Here is a 13,648-nt window from a genome sequence, read left to right on the forward strand (position 1 = left end):
CAGTGTCTATGGTAGTGGTTGGGGGTGGGGGAATGTAAGGTAGAAGAAGACTAGAGAGAAAGGAAGGGGTTCTGTTCTGAAGGGCTTTGAACACCAAACAGAGGCTTGTATATTTGGTTCTGGAGTCAATAAAGAGCCACTAGAGTTTATTGAATAGAGGAAGAGGAGGGACATGGTCAGATCTGTGCTTTAGAAAGATCAGTTTGATAGCTGAATGGAAGATGGACTGGAGTGGGGAGAGCCTTGTGGCAGGCAGACCCACCAGCAGCTGATGCAGTAATCCAGACTTGAGGTGATGGCAGTATCCAGGTGAATGGGAGTCATATAGCAAAGATGTTATGAAGGTAAAATCAATAAGACTTGGTAACGGATGGAATGAGGGAGGGGTAAAAGAGAGGAAAGAATTGAGGGTGACACTTAGGTTATAAGAGATTGGGTGACTGGGAGGATGGTGGTGCCCTTGACAATAATAGGGAAGTTCAGAGGAGGGAGGAGTTTGGGGAGGAAAGATGAGTTCAGGTTTGGACATGTTGAGTTTAAGGGGTCTACAGGACATCCAGTTCAAGATGTCCAATAGGCAGTTGAAAATACTAGATTGGAGGTCATGGGAGGTTAGGTCTGGATAAGTAGATCTGAGAATCAGCAGCATAGAGATAATTGAATTCACAGTAACTGATAAAATCACCAAGTGAAACAGTGTAGTGGAAGAGAAGAGGGCCCAACATAGAGCCTTAGGGCATGGCCACAGTTAATGATCCTAAACAGTGATCCAGCAAAAGAGACTGAGAAGGAGTGGTCAGATACATAGAAGGACAGCCAGGATAGATTAGTTTCATACAAACCTAGAGAGAAGAGGGTATCAAGGAAGAGAGTGATCCACAGTGTCAAAGGCTTCAGAGAGGTCAAGAAAGATGAAGACTGAGAAAAGACCATTGGATCTGACAACTAAGAGATCATGCGTAACGTCAGAGGGAGCGCTTTTGGTGAAATGATGAGGACAGAAGCCAGATTGCAGAGACTTGAGAATGAAAAGAAGAGGAAGTGGAGGCATTTATTATTGATGGCCTTTCTCAAAGAGTTTGTTATTGCCAATCCTTCATTCTCGAAGAGAACCAATGGCATCAGGAGGGTGATGTCTTGATTTGCAAGTGAAGTGGATAAGGGGCAGCTAGGTGGTGCAGTGGATAGAGCACCGGCCCTGAAGTCAGGAGGACCTGAGTTCAAATCCGGCCTCAGACCAAACACTTGAAACGTACTAGCTCTGTGACCTTGGGCAAGTCACTTAACCCCGATTGCCTCACTGAAAAAAAACAAAAAACGAAAAAAACCAAAAACCAAAAAAAAACCAAAACAAAAAAAAAGCAAGTGAAGTGGATTTAAGTGAGGCAGGGCTGTGCAAAGTCACCAGCCTCCCTCTCCCCTCCAGAGTCATCAGAGTCCAGTGGCAAGACATAGGTCAGGACAACTGCAGATGACCCCAGATGCAGTGGGAGACTTTGGCCTTTTTAAGCTGAGGTCTTTCCCAGGTCTCAGTTTGTCTGAGGCAACACCCATTCAGTGATTAAAGGCTAGGTAAGAATTAAGGCAAAAGATGGCCTAGCTTGGCTTCATAAAAGAATCCTCAAAGAGTTTAGCCACAAAACGAAGGAGAGATATGGGATGATACCTAGCAGGGATGGATGAAGTGAGGGTTTTTTTGAGGATGGGAGAGACATAGGCATGCTTGTAGGCAGTAGGGAAGCAATCAGTGATCAGGGAGAGATTGAAAATTAGTGAAAATATGGATGATAGAGGGGGCAATCTTCTGGAGAGGATAGGATGGAATGGGATCACTTGTGCACACAGCAGGTTTGCCTTGGCAAAGAAAAGGGCTACCTCTTTATGTGAGACAGGGGTGAGGATGGAGAGAGTGAGTGAAGGCCTCAGGGTGATGTGGGATGAGGAAGAGGAGGGGAGGAGAGGGAGCTCTCGGCGAATGGCCTCGAAATTATTCAGTGAAATAAGAGGCAAGGTTCTCATTTGAGAGTGTGGGGAGAAGGGGAGCCATGGGAGGTTTGAAGAAGGATGAAAAGGTTTGGAAGAGCCTCTGTGGTGAGTGGGAGAGTGAGTTGATTAGGGAGGTGTAAAAGGATTGCCTTGTTCCTTAAATACTAGGTTGAGTGTGGCAAAAGCATGCCCAATCTTTTACTGTAGTCCTGTTGATTCCTCTCCAGGGGAAGGGGCAGAAATTAATAGCAAACAAGGCTGTTGATCTTGGCTTCACACAATGACATTACTATAGGCTACTAGATCTGGAGCCAGAAGGTACCTCAGAGGTCATCTAGACCAACCCTCTCATTTTATAGGAAACTAAGGTCTAGGGACTTACCCAAGGTCACACATTACTGTTGTCATTTCATATTTAAGATTTCAACTTTGGTGCCCAAGATCTTATTTCTATCTTGTAGGTATTTTGCCAGCAGTTAGGGTCAGCCTCATGGCTTAGAGGCATTCCATAAACTCTGAGAACAACTGAGAAATTAACACACTTATCTTATATAATACTTTGTTAAAGCAAATGTAACATTAAGTGGTAGAGTTTCATAGTGCATACTTTCAAAGCAATGATCACTTTGGTAGATTTCAATACCTTATTCACTAACAGTTACTGTTAACAATCTCTCCATAATCTACTGTACACTTTTCTCATTTGGTTTGAATAAAAGCTTATTTCTGACCTTCCCCCTAATCTTTCTTTTGGAGTTGGGGCTCTTCCTTGATTTTTTACTTCAATAGCTAGGTATAAATGTGAATTAAATTTGTAGTCTGTGGTATCCATAGCAATTGGCAGGTTTGACAGTTGGCTTCTGAAGCCAAGTTTAGAGCTCTGTTTTCTCTCAGAAGCTATTTCCTAAAAGAGCTAATGGCTGTTCCTGAGGAAGAGCATTTGGAGAGGTGGGGAAAGCTCAGCAGACCTACCAAGCAGTGTTTGCAGGCTGCCTATGGGGATGGGGCCTTGGTTCAGCCCTCTTTGCCCCTATGCAGGTGGCTGAAATCGGAAAGCTCTGTCTTATTCAAACCATGACTGTCAGGAAGGCTGCCCTGTGGGCCTTCTCTCTTCTCAATACCACACTCAGGAACTTGTCTTCACATTCTTGGAATTCTCAATATCCATGAACAGGTTTGAAAAGGGAAAGGGACTTTCCCATGGTCACACAACTAGTATCTGTCAGGACTGGGTCTTGAAACTATATTGCAGGATCTCAAGATTTTAGCTGAAAGAAATGATGTAGTTCGGGCCTTCATTTCACAGATGAGAAAACTGAGGCTCACCCAAAGAGATTCTCTATTTGTCTGCTTGGGCTCCCTGGTGCTTAGTCAATGGCCTGGCCTGTAGGAACACTAGCCCAGTGCATTAGAAAAAGCCCTGGGCAAGGAGTGGGGAGACTGTGATTCTAGCTCTGGTTCTGAGACTAACTTGCTAAGTGACCTTGGACAAGTCACTTACCTTGTCTGGGTGTCAGATTCTGCTTCTGAAATAGACAGAAGAGTGTAAAGAGCACTGAATTCAGAGTCAGAATGTGCCTCACCCCACTCTGCTACTCACTAATAATAATGATAATAATAATAATAGCTGGCATTTTAATGCCATTAATAAACAATGATTTTTAATAAATAGCATTTTATTTTTTTCAATGATATGTAATGATAGTCTTCAACATTCATTTTTTAAATAAGATTTTGAATCCACATTTTTCTCCCTCCCTTCCCTCCCCACTCCCCAAGGTGGCAAGCAATCTGATATAGCTTATACATGTGCAATCATAAATAACAAAGTTATTTTAATGCTATGAATAATAATAATAGGGGCAGCTAGGTGGCACAGTGGATAGAGCACCAGCCCTGAAGTCAGGAGGACCTGAGTTCAAGTCTGGCCTCAGACCAAACACTTGACACTTCCTAGCTGTGTGACCCTGGGCAAGTCACTTAACCCCAATTTCCCCCCCCCCAAAAAAAACAAAAAAAATAATAATAGCTAGTGCTCTAAGGTTTAAAAAGTACTTTACAAATATTATCTCATCTGGTCCTAACAACAACCCTGGAAGGTGGATGCTATTATTATCCCCATTTTACAGATGAGGAAATAGAGGCACAGAGCAGTTAAGTGACTTGCCCAGTGTCACACAGCTAGGAAGTATCTGAGGCCAAATTTGAAATAGGGTCTCCCTGACTCCAGGTCCAGCACTCGAACTACTAAGCTACCTAGCTGTAGCTACATCAGAGAAGGCTCCATGTCACCCAGGTCACATATGGTATGACTTTGACAGCCTGTTCCCCCATCTGGGAAAAGAAGGGGGCTGGACTTCATCTTATTCTGTGGTCCCTTCTGGGACACTATGACTATAAATGCCCTTGCTCCTACTTCCCAGCATTCAAATAGTAATAGTAAAAATAAGCGGTATTTCTACTATGCTGAAGGATTCCAAAGAACTTTCCTTAGGCAGGTGGGACTGTTCTTCCCAGAGATGCCCCAAGTCTCTCCCAGTGTGGGGAGGGGCCCAGTGTAGGACTAAACATCTGGGGGAATGGGGGCTGCGGAGCTGCTGGGCTAGGGCCTGACCCTGACTGAGGTGCCCCTGCTCTGGCCATACTACATCAGCCGAGGCTGTGAAAAGCCTCTTCTCCAAACTCCAAGAAGTTTGCTTACCTGGCGCTCCAAGATGCCTGGGCCTGGTTGGCAACACCCAGATCCTTCTGCCGAGGTGTTTGTATGCTCTCCAGGTACTGTGGGTACCCTGGGACTGTCCTCTGTCTAACCTTCCCTCCCAGTGTGTTTTTTGGGGAGGGGCAGTCTGCCACAGGAGGTTTGCCCAAAGTTCAGTACCAGAAAACAAGGGCTGGGGGGTGGAATGAGAGTTCTTGGGTCTGGGGAGATGGGTCTACCTTACAAGGGGGTTTGCCCAAAGCTTGGGACTAGAAGACAAAGGCTTGGAGGTGGGGGTGGGCAAAAGGGATCTAGAGAAAGAGGTCTGCCACAGAAGAGGGTCTGCCCAAAACTCAGGTCAAATTGGGGGAGAGAGGAGAGCTCGCCATAGGGTGGACTAGATCCTGCCCATTTAGCTACAGCTGTTCTCAGAGAGAGGCTGTTTAGCCTGTTGGTGAAGGCCCCTCTGGGGGTGGGGTGGTGGGGTCAGGGACGGCACACCTCAGAAGCAGCTGCCCCTAGCATCTTGCCACACTGAGCAGTCTGCCTCATTGAACAAATGGGAGGGCTCTCCCCCCAGGGTGAAGCTGATGACTAAGGGCGAAGGGCAGCCTCTCCCTCCCCGGGACCCCAGACAGGGCACAAGATTAACCCAGGTGAAGAGACTAAGGCCCAGGGAGGGCAAGTAAGTGGTTCAAGGCCATACAGGTCAGAAGGGTCAGAGGCAGGATTTGAACCCAGGGCCTGGGACCCTTGAGCTCTTGCTCTTGCTCCAGTCCCACATTGACCTCTGGCTGGGGGTGGAAGCAGACAGTCCTGCCCTAGAGGGGGTGGGCTTCCTTCTGCTCACTCTTCATTGCCCCAGGGCCATGGTGGAATATAGTTGCCCCCACATCCCTGGGATTATGCTTCCCTCCATATCCATGTTCCAGAACAAGGAGGAGAGGCAGAGAATGGTGGCCGTGATCTTCTTCACAGAGGTGAGAAATGTTCCCCCCACCCTCTCCAGCACCCCCACTTCCCGTTCCCATCTGCCCTAGGGCAGAGGGACCCAAAGTACACCAAGCTGCCTCAGCAAGTAGTGGCCCCTCTGCAAGCAGAGGGTGGTAACTGCTTGTCGGGGATGGTGGAGAGTGCAGTCCAGGCTGGGTGAGACACCTCCTCCCCCTCCCTGGCATTTGCCCCTTGGGAGAGAGAGAAAGAAGCCCAAAGCTACCTGGGCTGGCTTTTCCAGTTCTTGCGGAGCCCTCTGACATCAAGGCTGCTGCCACGGAACGTGATCTTGGCCCACCGATGCAAAGGCATCAAAGACTCCAGCTTGTTGGTATGAGCGTTCAGCCTCCATTGCTTCAGCAACATCATCTGCAGCCCTGAGAAGGTAAATGTCCCTACCCTGCACCCCCAGCCAGGAAGCCGTGCCGCCAGGCTGACCCCCAGCCGGGAAGCCTTGCCGCCAGGCCAACTCTCAGGGGCCCAAATGGCAAATGAGCTCCTTTGCCGCTGGCCACTTGGCTGCCTCCTCAGTCGCTGCTTTGCTTGTCCTTCCTCTAGGGTAGCCTGCTCTGGGCCCAGCTACCGGCCTTCCTGGATGCTCTTAATAACTCAGCGAGAGGGTGATCATAGCCAGCCTGTGTGCCATGTCCAGTGTGCTCTACTGCTAGGCAAACAGAGAATTGACCCCTTCAGCCTGGATATTGCCCTCAGCCTGAGACCATTCTTTGATGATGTGAACTTTGTCTGTGGGTGTGAGTATATGTTAGTGTCCTGTGATTGTGTAGATGTGGGTGATTGCACAGGAACATGGCGGAGGGTGGGTTGGGACACTATTAGGAAAGTAGCTGCCAGCCATGGACCTTGGCCTCAGTTTGCTTATGGTCTGTTTGAGGAGACAGGACACATGCAGCAGAAGACTTAGGAACACTTAAGAAGTATCATGGAAAGAGTCAAGAGCATCTTTAGCTCCTTAATTTAGAGCTTGAAAGCAACTGAGTGCAACCCCTCATTTTGTAGATGAGGAAATTGAGGCACAGAATGGTTAAATGACTTGTCCAGGGTGATATGACTAGTATCTGAGGCAGAATTTGAACCTGGGTCTTCTTAATTCCAAATCCAGTGTCCTGAGTCCAACTCCTAGTTTTTCCATAGCCTGGTCATGTAACCGTGGCAAATCTCTCAGTAACCCAATTTCCCCCTTTGTCAACTGAGGGGGTTGGAGTAATGCAAGTACAGAATGATACAGCAACCGTGTGAGCATGTGTGTATGTGTGTGTATGTGTGTATGTGGTATGTGTGTGTATATAAGGTTATGTGCCCGAGGGTGTATCTGTTTGTGCTTATAGGGGCATGTGCGTGGTGGATGAATTATTCAGGGATGACCCTGGTATTGTCTATCTGTGGAACTGTGTGTGCTTGGGGTGGGGGGGGTCATACATAAGTGGATGGGTGTGGTGGTGTGCTTGGGGACACAACAGGATATAGCGGGGTGGGCCTGTGGAGTAGTTTGCACGCCTTTGAGCCCTGCCTCATGCATTTCTAGCTGATGACATATGTGCTTCTGGGTATGTGTTGATGAGGGGGAGATGAGCGTGAGCAGGGGCATCTGTAAGCAATCTGAGGGAAGGGACAGTTTCATTTTGTCTTTGAATCGCCAGTGCCCGGCACAGGGGGACTGGACCTATGATGTCATGTCTTATGAAGGAAACTCCCTTTCCTAATGTAGGTCAGCACCTTAGAGTCTTAGAGAGTTGATTAGGGGCACTGAGAGGTTATATGACTTGCCCCTGGGGTCCCCCAGCCTGTATGTGTCAGAGGTGAGACTCGAAACCAGGGTCCTGAGGTGGCCCTCTATCCACTCTGTCATAGTAAGAGGCTGTATGAATATATGTAGAGGTCACAGTATATTGGTGTACACTAAACATAGGCATCCAATTTAATCCAATAAGCATTTATTAAGCACCTACTATGTGCCAGGTAGTTAGATGGCACTGCAGTGGATAGAGCACTGGGCCTGGAGTCAGAAAGATCTGAGTTCAAATCTAGCTTCTGACACTAGCTGTGTGACCCTAAGCAAGTCACTTAACCCCTATTTGCCTCTGCTGCTCATCTGTAAAATGGGAACACACTGGAGAAGGAAATGGTAAACCATTCCAGTATCTTTGACAAGAAAACCCCAAGGACAATGTTCACGGGGTCATGTAGAGTCAGATACAACTAAACAACCGAACAACATGGGCCAGGCACTAGATGTACAAAGACTGAGTAGATTCAGTAAATGTGAGGGTGTAGATGGGATTGCCAGTGTGTCCGTGTGCCTTTGAGTCTGTGTATGTGTGTTTACACACGAGGTTGAAGGGATGGACATGAAGGGTTGTATACAAATGTTCAGGGGTAACGAGCATGTGTGTATTAAAAGGTGGTGGTGTATGTCTGGTAGAGTATACATGTGCAATGGAGAACATCAAGTTAAGGACATGAGTGCGTGTGGTTGTGTCTATTGAAGTACATGTGTACACGTGTGTATCTGAAGCTAACAGTGTTTACATATGTCTGTGTCTCTTCTGAGGCCATGTATGTGGGAGAGGAGCATGCCTTTGTGTTTCTGTGTGCGAGGCAAAATGGGAGCATGTATGTCTGCATGCACTCAGAGGCATCAAGTTGGAACAAGTAGTTGCATGTGGTTGCATGTTTAGGAATCAGTGTATGTGTGTGCATGGGGAAATGAAGGTTTATCAATGCGTGGTGTGTTTGTGCATGCACAAGATAGGGGTGTGTGTGACTGTTCAGTCATTCCACTCATGTTCAACTCTTCATGACCCCATTGGAAGTTTTCTTAGCAAAGATACTGGAGTGATTTGCCATTTCCTTCTCCAGTTCATTTGATAGATGAGGAAACTGAGGCACAGACTGGTTAAGTGACTTGCCCAGAGTCACACAGTTAAGTTTCTGAACTCAAGTCTTCCTGCCTCTAGGCTAGGCACTCTATCCACTGTAGCGTCACCTAGTCACCCCAAGTGTATGACTAAGTCAAATTGTATTTCTGGATGAATGAACCCTGAGTGAACATCTAGGACTGATGGTCACATTGGGCATATATGATGCACATCTACGTGCCAGTGGGTATTGTTTTGTGTTGGAAGTGTGGGTACATATAGAAAGCAAGCGCATTTGCAGGGTGAATCCCTTATGAAACACCTGGCCCAGGTTCAAGGAATTCTCTGGTTGCACATCCACTAGAATCAGAACTCAGGGCTCCTAGTTCCCACATCCACCTGAGGCACCCTCTCCCACAAATATGCACACCATCGTGCACAAATCTACACACAGAGAAGACACATGTGTGGAGGGAATGCCTCCCTCTTTTGATAATATGGCAAGTTGGGAGAGGCATGTATGCATCTGGAATCACTTGACCAGAAGACTTCTGTTCCATGAGGCACCTGCCATAAAGATGGGGGGCTGCTCAATTCTCTCAGCTTAATTTTTATCAACAGAAATATGGATAAGCTGCAGAACAGGTGCCGATCTGCACTGGTAGAGGGAGTTTCCTCACTGGGAGCTCCCCATCAACAAAATCACAGGTCCAGTACTCCGCCCACCCCACCCCCCAGAAAAGTATGGATGACTCTGCCATGTTTGTTACATTCTTCAAGTACATGGTCTTTCATTTCTGTATGCCAGCCAGGCTCATCTTTGGCTACTGTACCAAGAGCTTGTTCCTACATTGGAAGAATTTGGAAGCCGCTATCTTCCAGAAGGGTAGCTAGGTGGCGCCATAGTGCATAGAGTGCCTGGCCTAGAGTCAGGAAGACTCATCTTTCTGAGTTCAAATCTGACCTCAGACACTCACTAGCTGTGTGAACCTGGGCAAGTCAGTTTACCCTGTTTGCCTCAATTTCTTCATCTATAAAATGAGCTGGAGAAGGAAATGGTAAACCACTCCAGGATCTTTGCCAAGAATGGCAAATCAGGAAGAAATTAAAGCCATCCATAGTCATATGAAAAAATGCTCTAAATCACTATTGATTAGAGAAATGCAAATCAAAACAACTCTGAGGTACCACATTACACCTATCAGATTGGCTAATATGACGAAACAGGAAAATGATAAATGTTGGAGAAGATGTGGGAAAATTGGAACACTAATGCATTGTTGCTAGAGTTGTGAAATGATCCAACCATTCTGGAGAGCAATTTGGAACTATGCCCAAAGGACTATAAAAATGTGCATACCCTTTGACCCAGCAATAGCACTTCTAGGGCTGTATCCCAAAGAGATCATACAAATGGGAAAAAGGACCCACATGTACAAAAATATTTATAGCAGCTCTTTTTGTGGTGGCCAAGAATTGGAAATTGAGGGGATGCCCATCAATTGGGGAATGGCTGAACAAGTTGTGGTATATGAATGTAATGGAATACTATTGTGCTATAAGAAATGATGAGGGGGCAGCTAGGTGGCACAGTGGATAGAGCACCGGTCCTGAAGTCAGGAGGACCTGAATTCAAATCCAGCCTCAGACCAAACACTTGACACTTACTAGCTGTGTGACCCTGGGCAAGTCGCTTAACCCCAATTGCCTTTAAAAAAAAAAAGAAAGAAAAGAAATGATGAGCAGGTAGATTTCAGAAAAACCTGGAAAGACTTGTATAGACTGATGCTGAATGAAGTGAGCAGAACCAGGAGAACATTGTGCACAGTAACAGGCACATTGTGTGATGACTCACTTTGATAGACTTAGCCCTTCTCAGCAATGCAAGACATCTCCAAAAGTCTCATGATGGAAAATGCTATCCATATCCAGAGAAAGAACTATGGAGTCTGAATGCAGATTGAAGCATACTATTTGCTCTTTTTTTCTTCTGTTTTGTTTTGTTTCTTCTTTCTTGTGGTTCTTTCTATTGGTTCTAATTCTTCCTAATTCTTCACAAGACTAATGTGAAAATATGTTCAATAGGAATGTATATGTATAGCCCATATCAGATTGTGTGACATCTTGAGGAAGGAGGTGGGGAGGGAGGGGGAGAAAAATTTAAAACTCAAAAGCTTATGGAAGTGATTGTTGATAAATCAATATAAATTAATAAAAATAAATTTTAAAAAAGGAAAAAAAAAGAATGGCAAATCAAATGGGGTTGTGAAGAGTTGGACATGACTGAAAAACGACTGAACACCTTCCTTCCAGAAGTCTTGAAGTTAATTTTCAATGACCCATCATTCCCAAGAACATTCTAGGCCATTCAAGCTCGTCACTGTCCAAAATGAACTGATGTTGGAGGGATCAGAACATTCAGGAAAATGACCAACTTTCATTCAGATCCATTCAGTTGTACCAAGGTTGTTTGAGGCATGTGTGGAATCTGAAAATGTTCTAATCCCATAGCCATTACCTGTCCATCTGGCCATCATCTATCCTGCTGGAGGGCTCAGAGATTCAGTTACATTAGAGTGCAGTGACCCTACATGAAGTCTCTTTAGTACAGTTCTTCCTTTGTGATGATAATGATCCTGCTGTTCCATGACCAGCAGGTCACGTATGCTGTATGATGCTGCTCTGCTGACCACATCTCCATTGGGCACTGCTAGAAATGGCTGGCTGGCTGTAAGACTTCTCTCTGATTCCAGCTTCTGGCTCAACTGAAATATCTCCCCATGAGAAGAGTGAGTGCTATCATGCTCTTTTCATTTAAAGCCAGAGCCTTTTTTTTTAAACAACTCTTGTAGAAAAGTAAGTTACTCTTGCTTTGGACCAGCAAAGCTTTCTCTGTCTTGTTCCCATTAGAATTTTGGCCAGACCTCTCCTCTTGAATAGATCTTTTCTACGGGCTAAACTTCTTGGTCATTGGCCTTGGAGATTCCCAGGGCAAGCTCTTTCTAAGTCATGGTGAGCATTCCCCACACTTTCTGGTTTTAATCTTTGAAATTTTCTAAGTTTAACAGCTAATTTCTAAGTCTAGCAACGCTTTTGGTTGTTATGAGGTTCAAATGAGATAATACTCGTAAAGTGCTTAGCACAGTGCCTGGCATGTAGTAGGGGTTAAATAAATGCTTATTATAGAAATGCCCCTTCCCTTCCCCATGTAGATGGGCAGGTGGGGAAAAAAACCCAGACAAGCTGAGCCCAAGGGACAAGGTCAAGTTGCATTTCTAGGCTTTCATATGTATATGTGGTCAGCAGAAGCCTGGAAGGGGCTTGGAGATCACTCTGATATGCTTATTGGGAACAGAGAGCTTTTAAACTGTACCCCAGTTTGTCCTGATCCTGAGTTCATACATTTAGAGATAGAAAGGACATTAGATTGTCATAAGTTCACGAGATGAGCCCTACTTTACAAATGAGGAAACTGAGGCCCAAGGCTGTTGCAGTCTGAGAAGTTCAGAGACACCTCAAGGACCAAAGCACAGGACGGGGTCATCTGGAATGAATTCACAGACTCAGGCATTCTTTAAGTCAAGGTGGCGAAGATTTATTGTTACACTATACAGCAGGCAAGGATTCTCAAGGAACCTGCGAGAGACTGAGGATGGAGCTAGAGTTTATATGGAAAAGGACATGGGAAAGGAATGCCAGGGATACTGATTAGGTAATCAATCTAAAGGTGCAGGTGTCTGGGAGCTATGGATGGGAAAGTGTAGGGAGTATACCAGACATGGAGGGAGTTGTCAGAGGCAGGGACCTTGGGAATCTGGTTGGAGGAAGAGTGCCAGGGACAAAAATCACTCTCTCCCCCAGCTTTGTGTAGCTGCACCAGGGAGAGAGATGAGGGTCTTGCTGGGGCTCACGCATGAAAAACTGCTAGGCACAGTGTCCTTGGGCTGGGGAGAAATTGTCAGAGACAGTGTTTCTGAAACTAGGGAGAAATTGGGGTCCAAGTACAAGCACAAGCACCCCATCAGGGCTGTTAAGTGACTTGATCATATAGTCTAATCCCCTCCTTTTACAGAGGAAGCCATTTTAAGTGACCAGAAACCCAAGTCACTTACCTCCAAGGACCTGTGACTCCAAATTCAGGGCTCTTTCCATTGTATATAAAAACTGTAAGGCTGTGGATGGGTGTGTTGGTGTGTCTACGCATAAAAGCAGTTATTCTCGCCCCTCCCCTAAACTGGGGCAGGGGGTGGGGGGTGGGGGGGAATGGAAGGCTGAGCATCGGGATGGTGACAGGTGCCAAACACCAGGGGGCGCTCTGAGCTCCGCCATGCACCAGCTCGTTCCACTGCGCATGCGCCCGGGGGACCACTCTGTTCCCACGATCCCCTACTCTTCCCGGCGTGGCGCGTGCGTTACCTTGCCTATGCCTAACTCAGGGCGACCAAAGGGAAAGTCAACCAAAGTGACCGTAGGGGCGGGGCAGAGCCTCCTCAACTTCTCCCACCTCGCTTGGTCCTTTTGCTCCCCTGCCTCTGCCCCCCGCCTCATGCCATCCCCAGCCCCACTCCCGGAGGCCCCAGATCCACCGGACCTAGAAAGGGGGCGGGAGGGACACCTTTCACAGCCCCCCCCCGCCCCGCCCCGCCCCGCCCCGCCCCGCCCCAAGAGCCTTTTTTTTCAGTCTTACAGTCCTTGATTTAGAGCTGGAAGTTCAACTCCATCATTTTACAGATCAGGAAACCGAGGCCCAGGGCGAGGAATGAGCTTTGTCCCGACCTTAGGGACCCCTTAGGTCCAGCCCTCTCATTTTGCAGTTGAGGAAACTGAGACCCAGGATGGTGAAGAGATATAGTCGAAGTTACACAGTCAGTAAGCGTCAGAGTAGGACTTGGTGCTTGGCCAACAAGGGTTCAAATCCTGCCTTTAATGGTTTACCACCGTGGGACCTTGGGCAGATCACCTGAAGTCCCAACTTCTTTTCATCTTAAATCTTTCCCCTCCCACAGCTTCCATCTTGTGGCTCTCCCTGAGCCCCGGTTCCCTCCCTCCTCCCGGGCCTCCCTCTGCAGCATGGGCTGCGGTCTCGCTCGTTCCC

The 13,648-nt window shown here is 46.9% G+C and overlaps 1 pseudogene; it reads left to right on the forward strand.

Moving 5' to 3' along the window:
* The window catches only part of LOC114028445, a 144,416-nt pseudogene that overhangs the window by 100,025 nt on the left and 30,743 nt on the right, over positions 1–13,648 (forward strand).

Source organism: Vombatus ursinus, unplaced genomic scaffold (genome assembly GCF_900497805.2).
Source record: "Vombatus ursinus unplaced genomic scaffold, bare-nosed wombat genome assembly UNPS02014882.1, whole genome shotgun sequence".
Classification (NCBI taxonomy): domain Eukaryota; kingdom Metazoa; phylum Chordata; class Mammalia; order Diprotodontia; family Vombatidae; genus Vombatus; species Vombatus ursinus.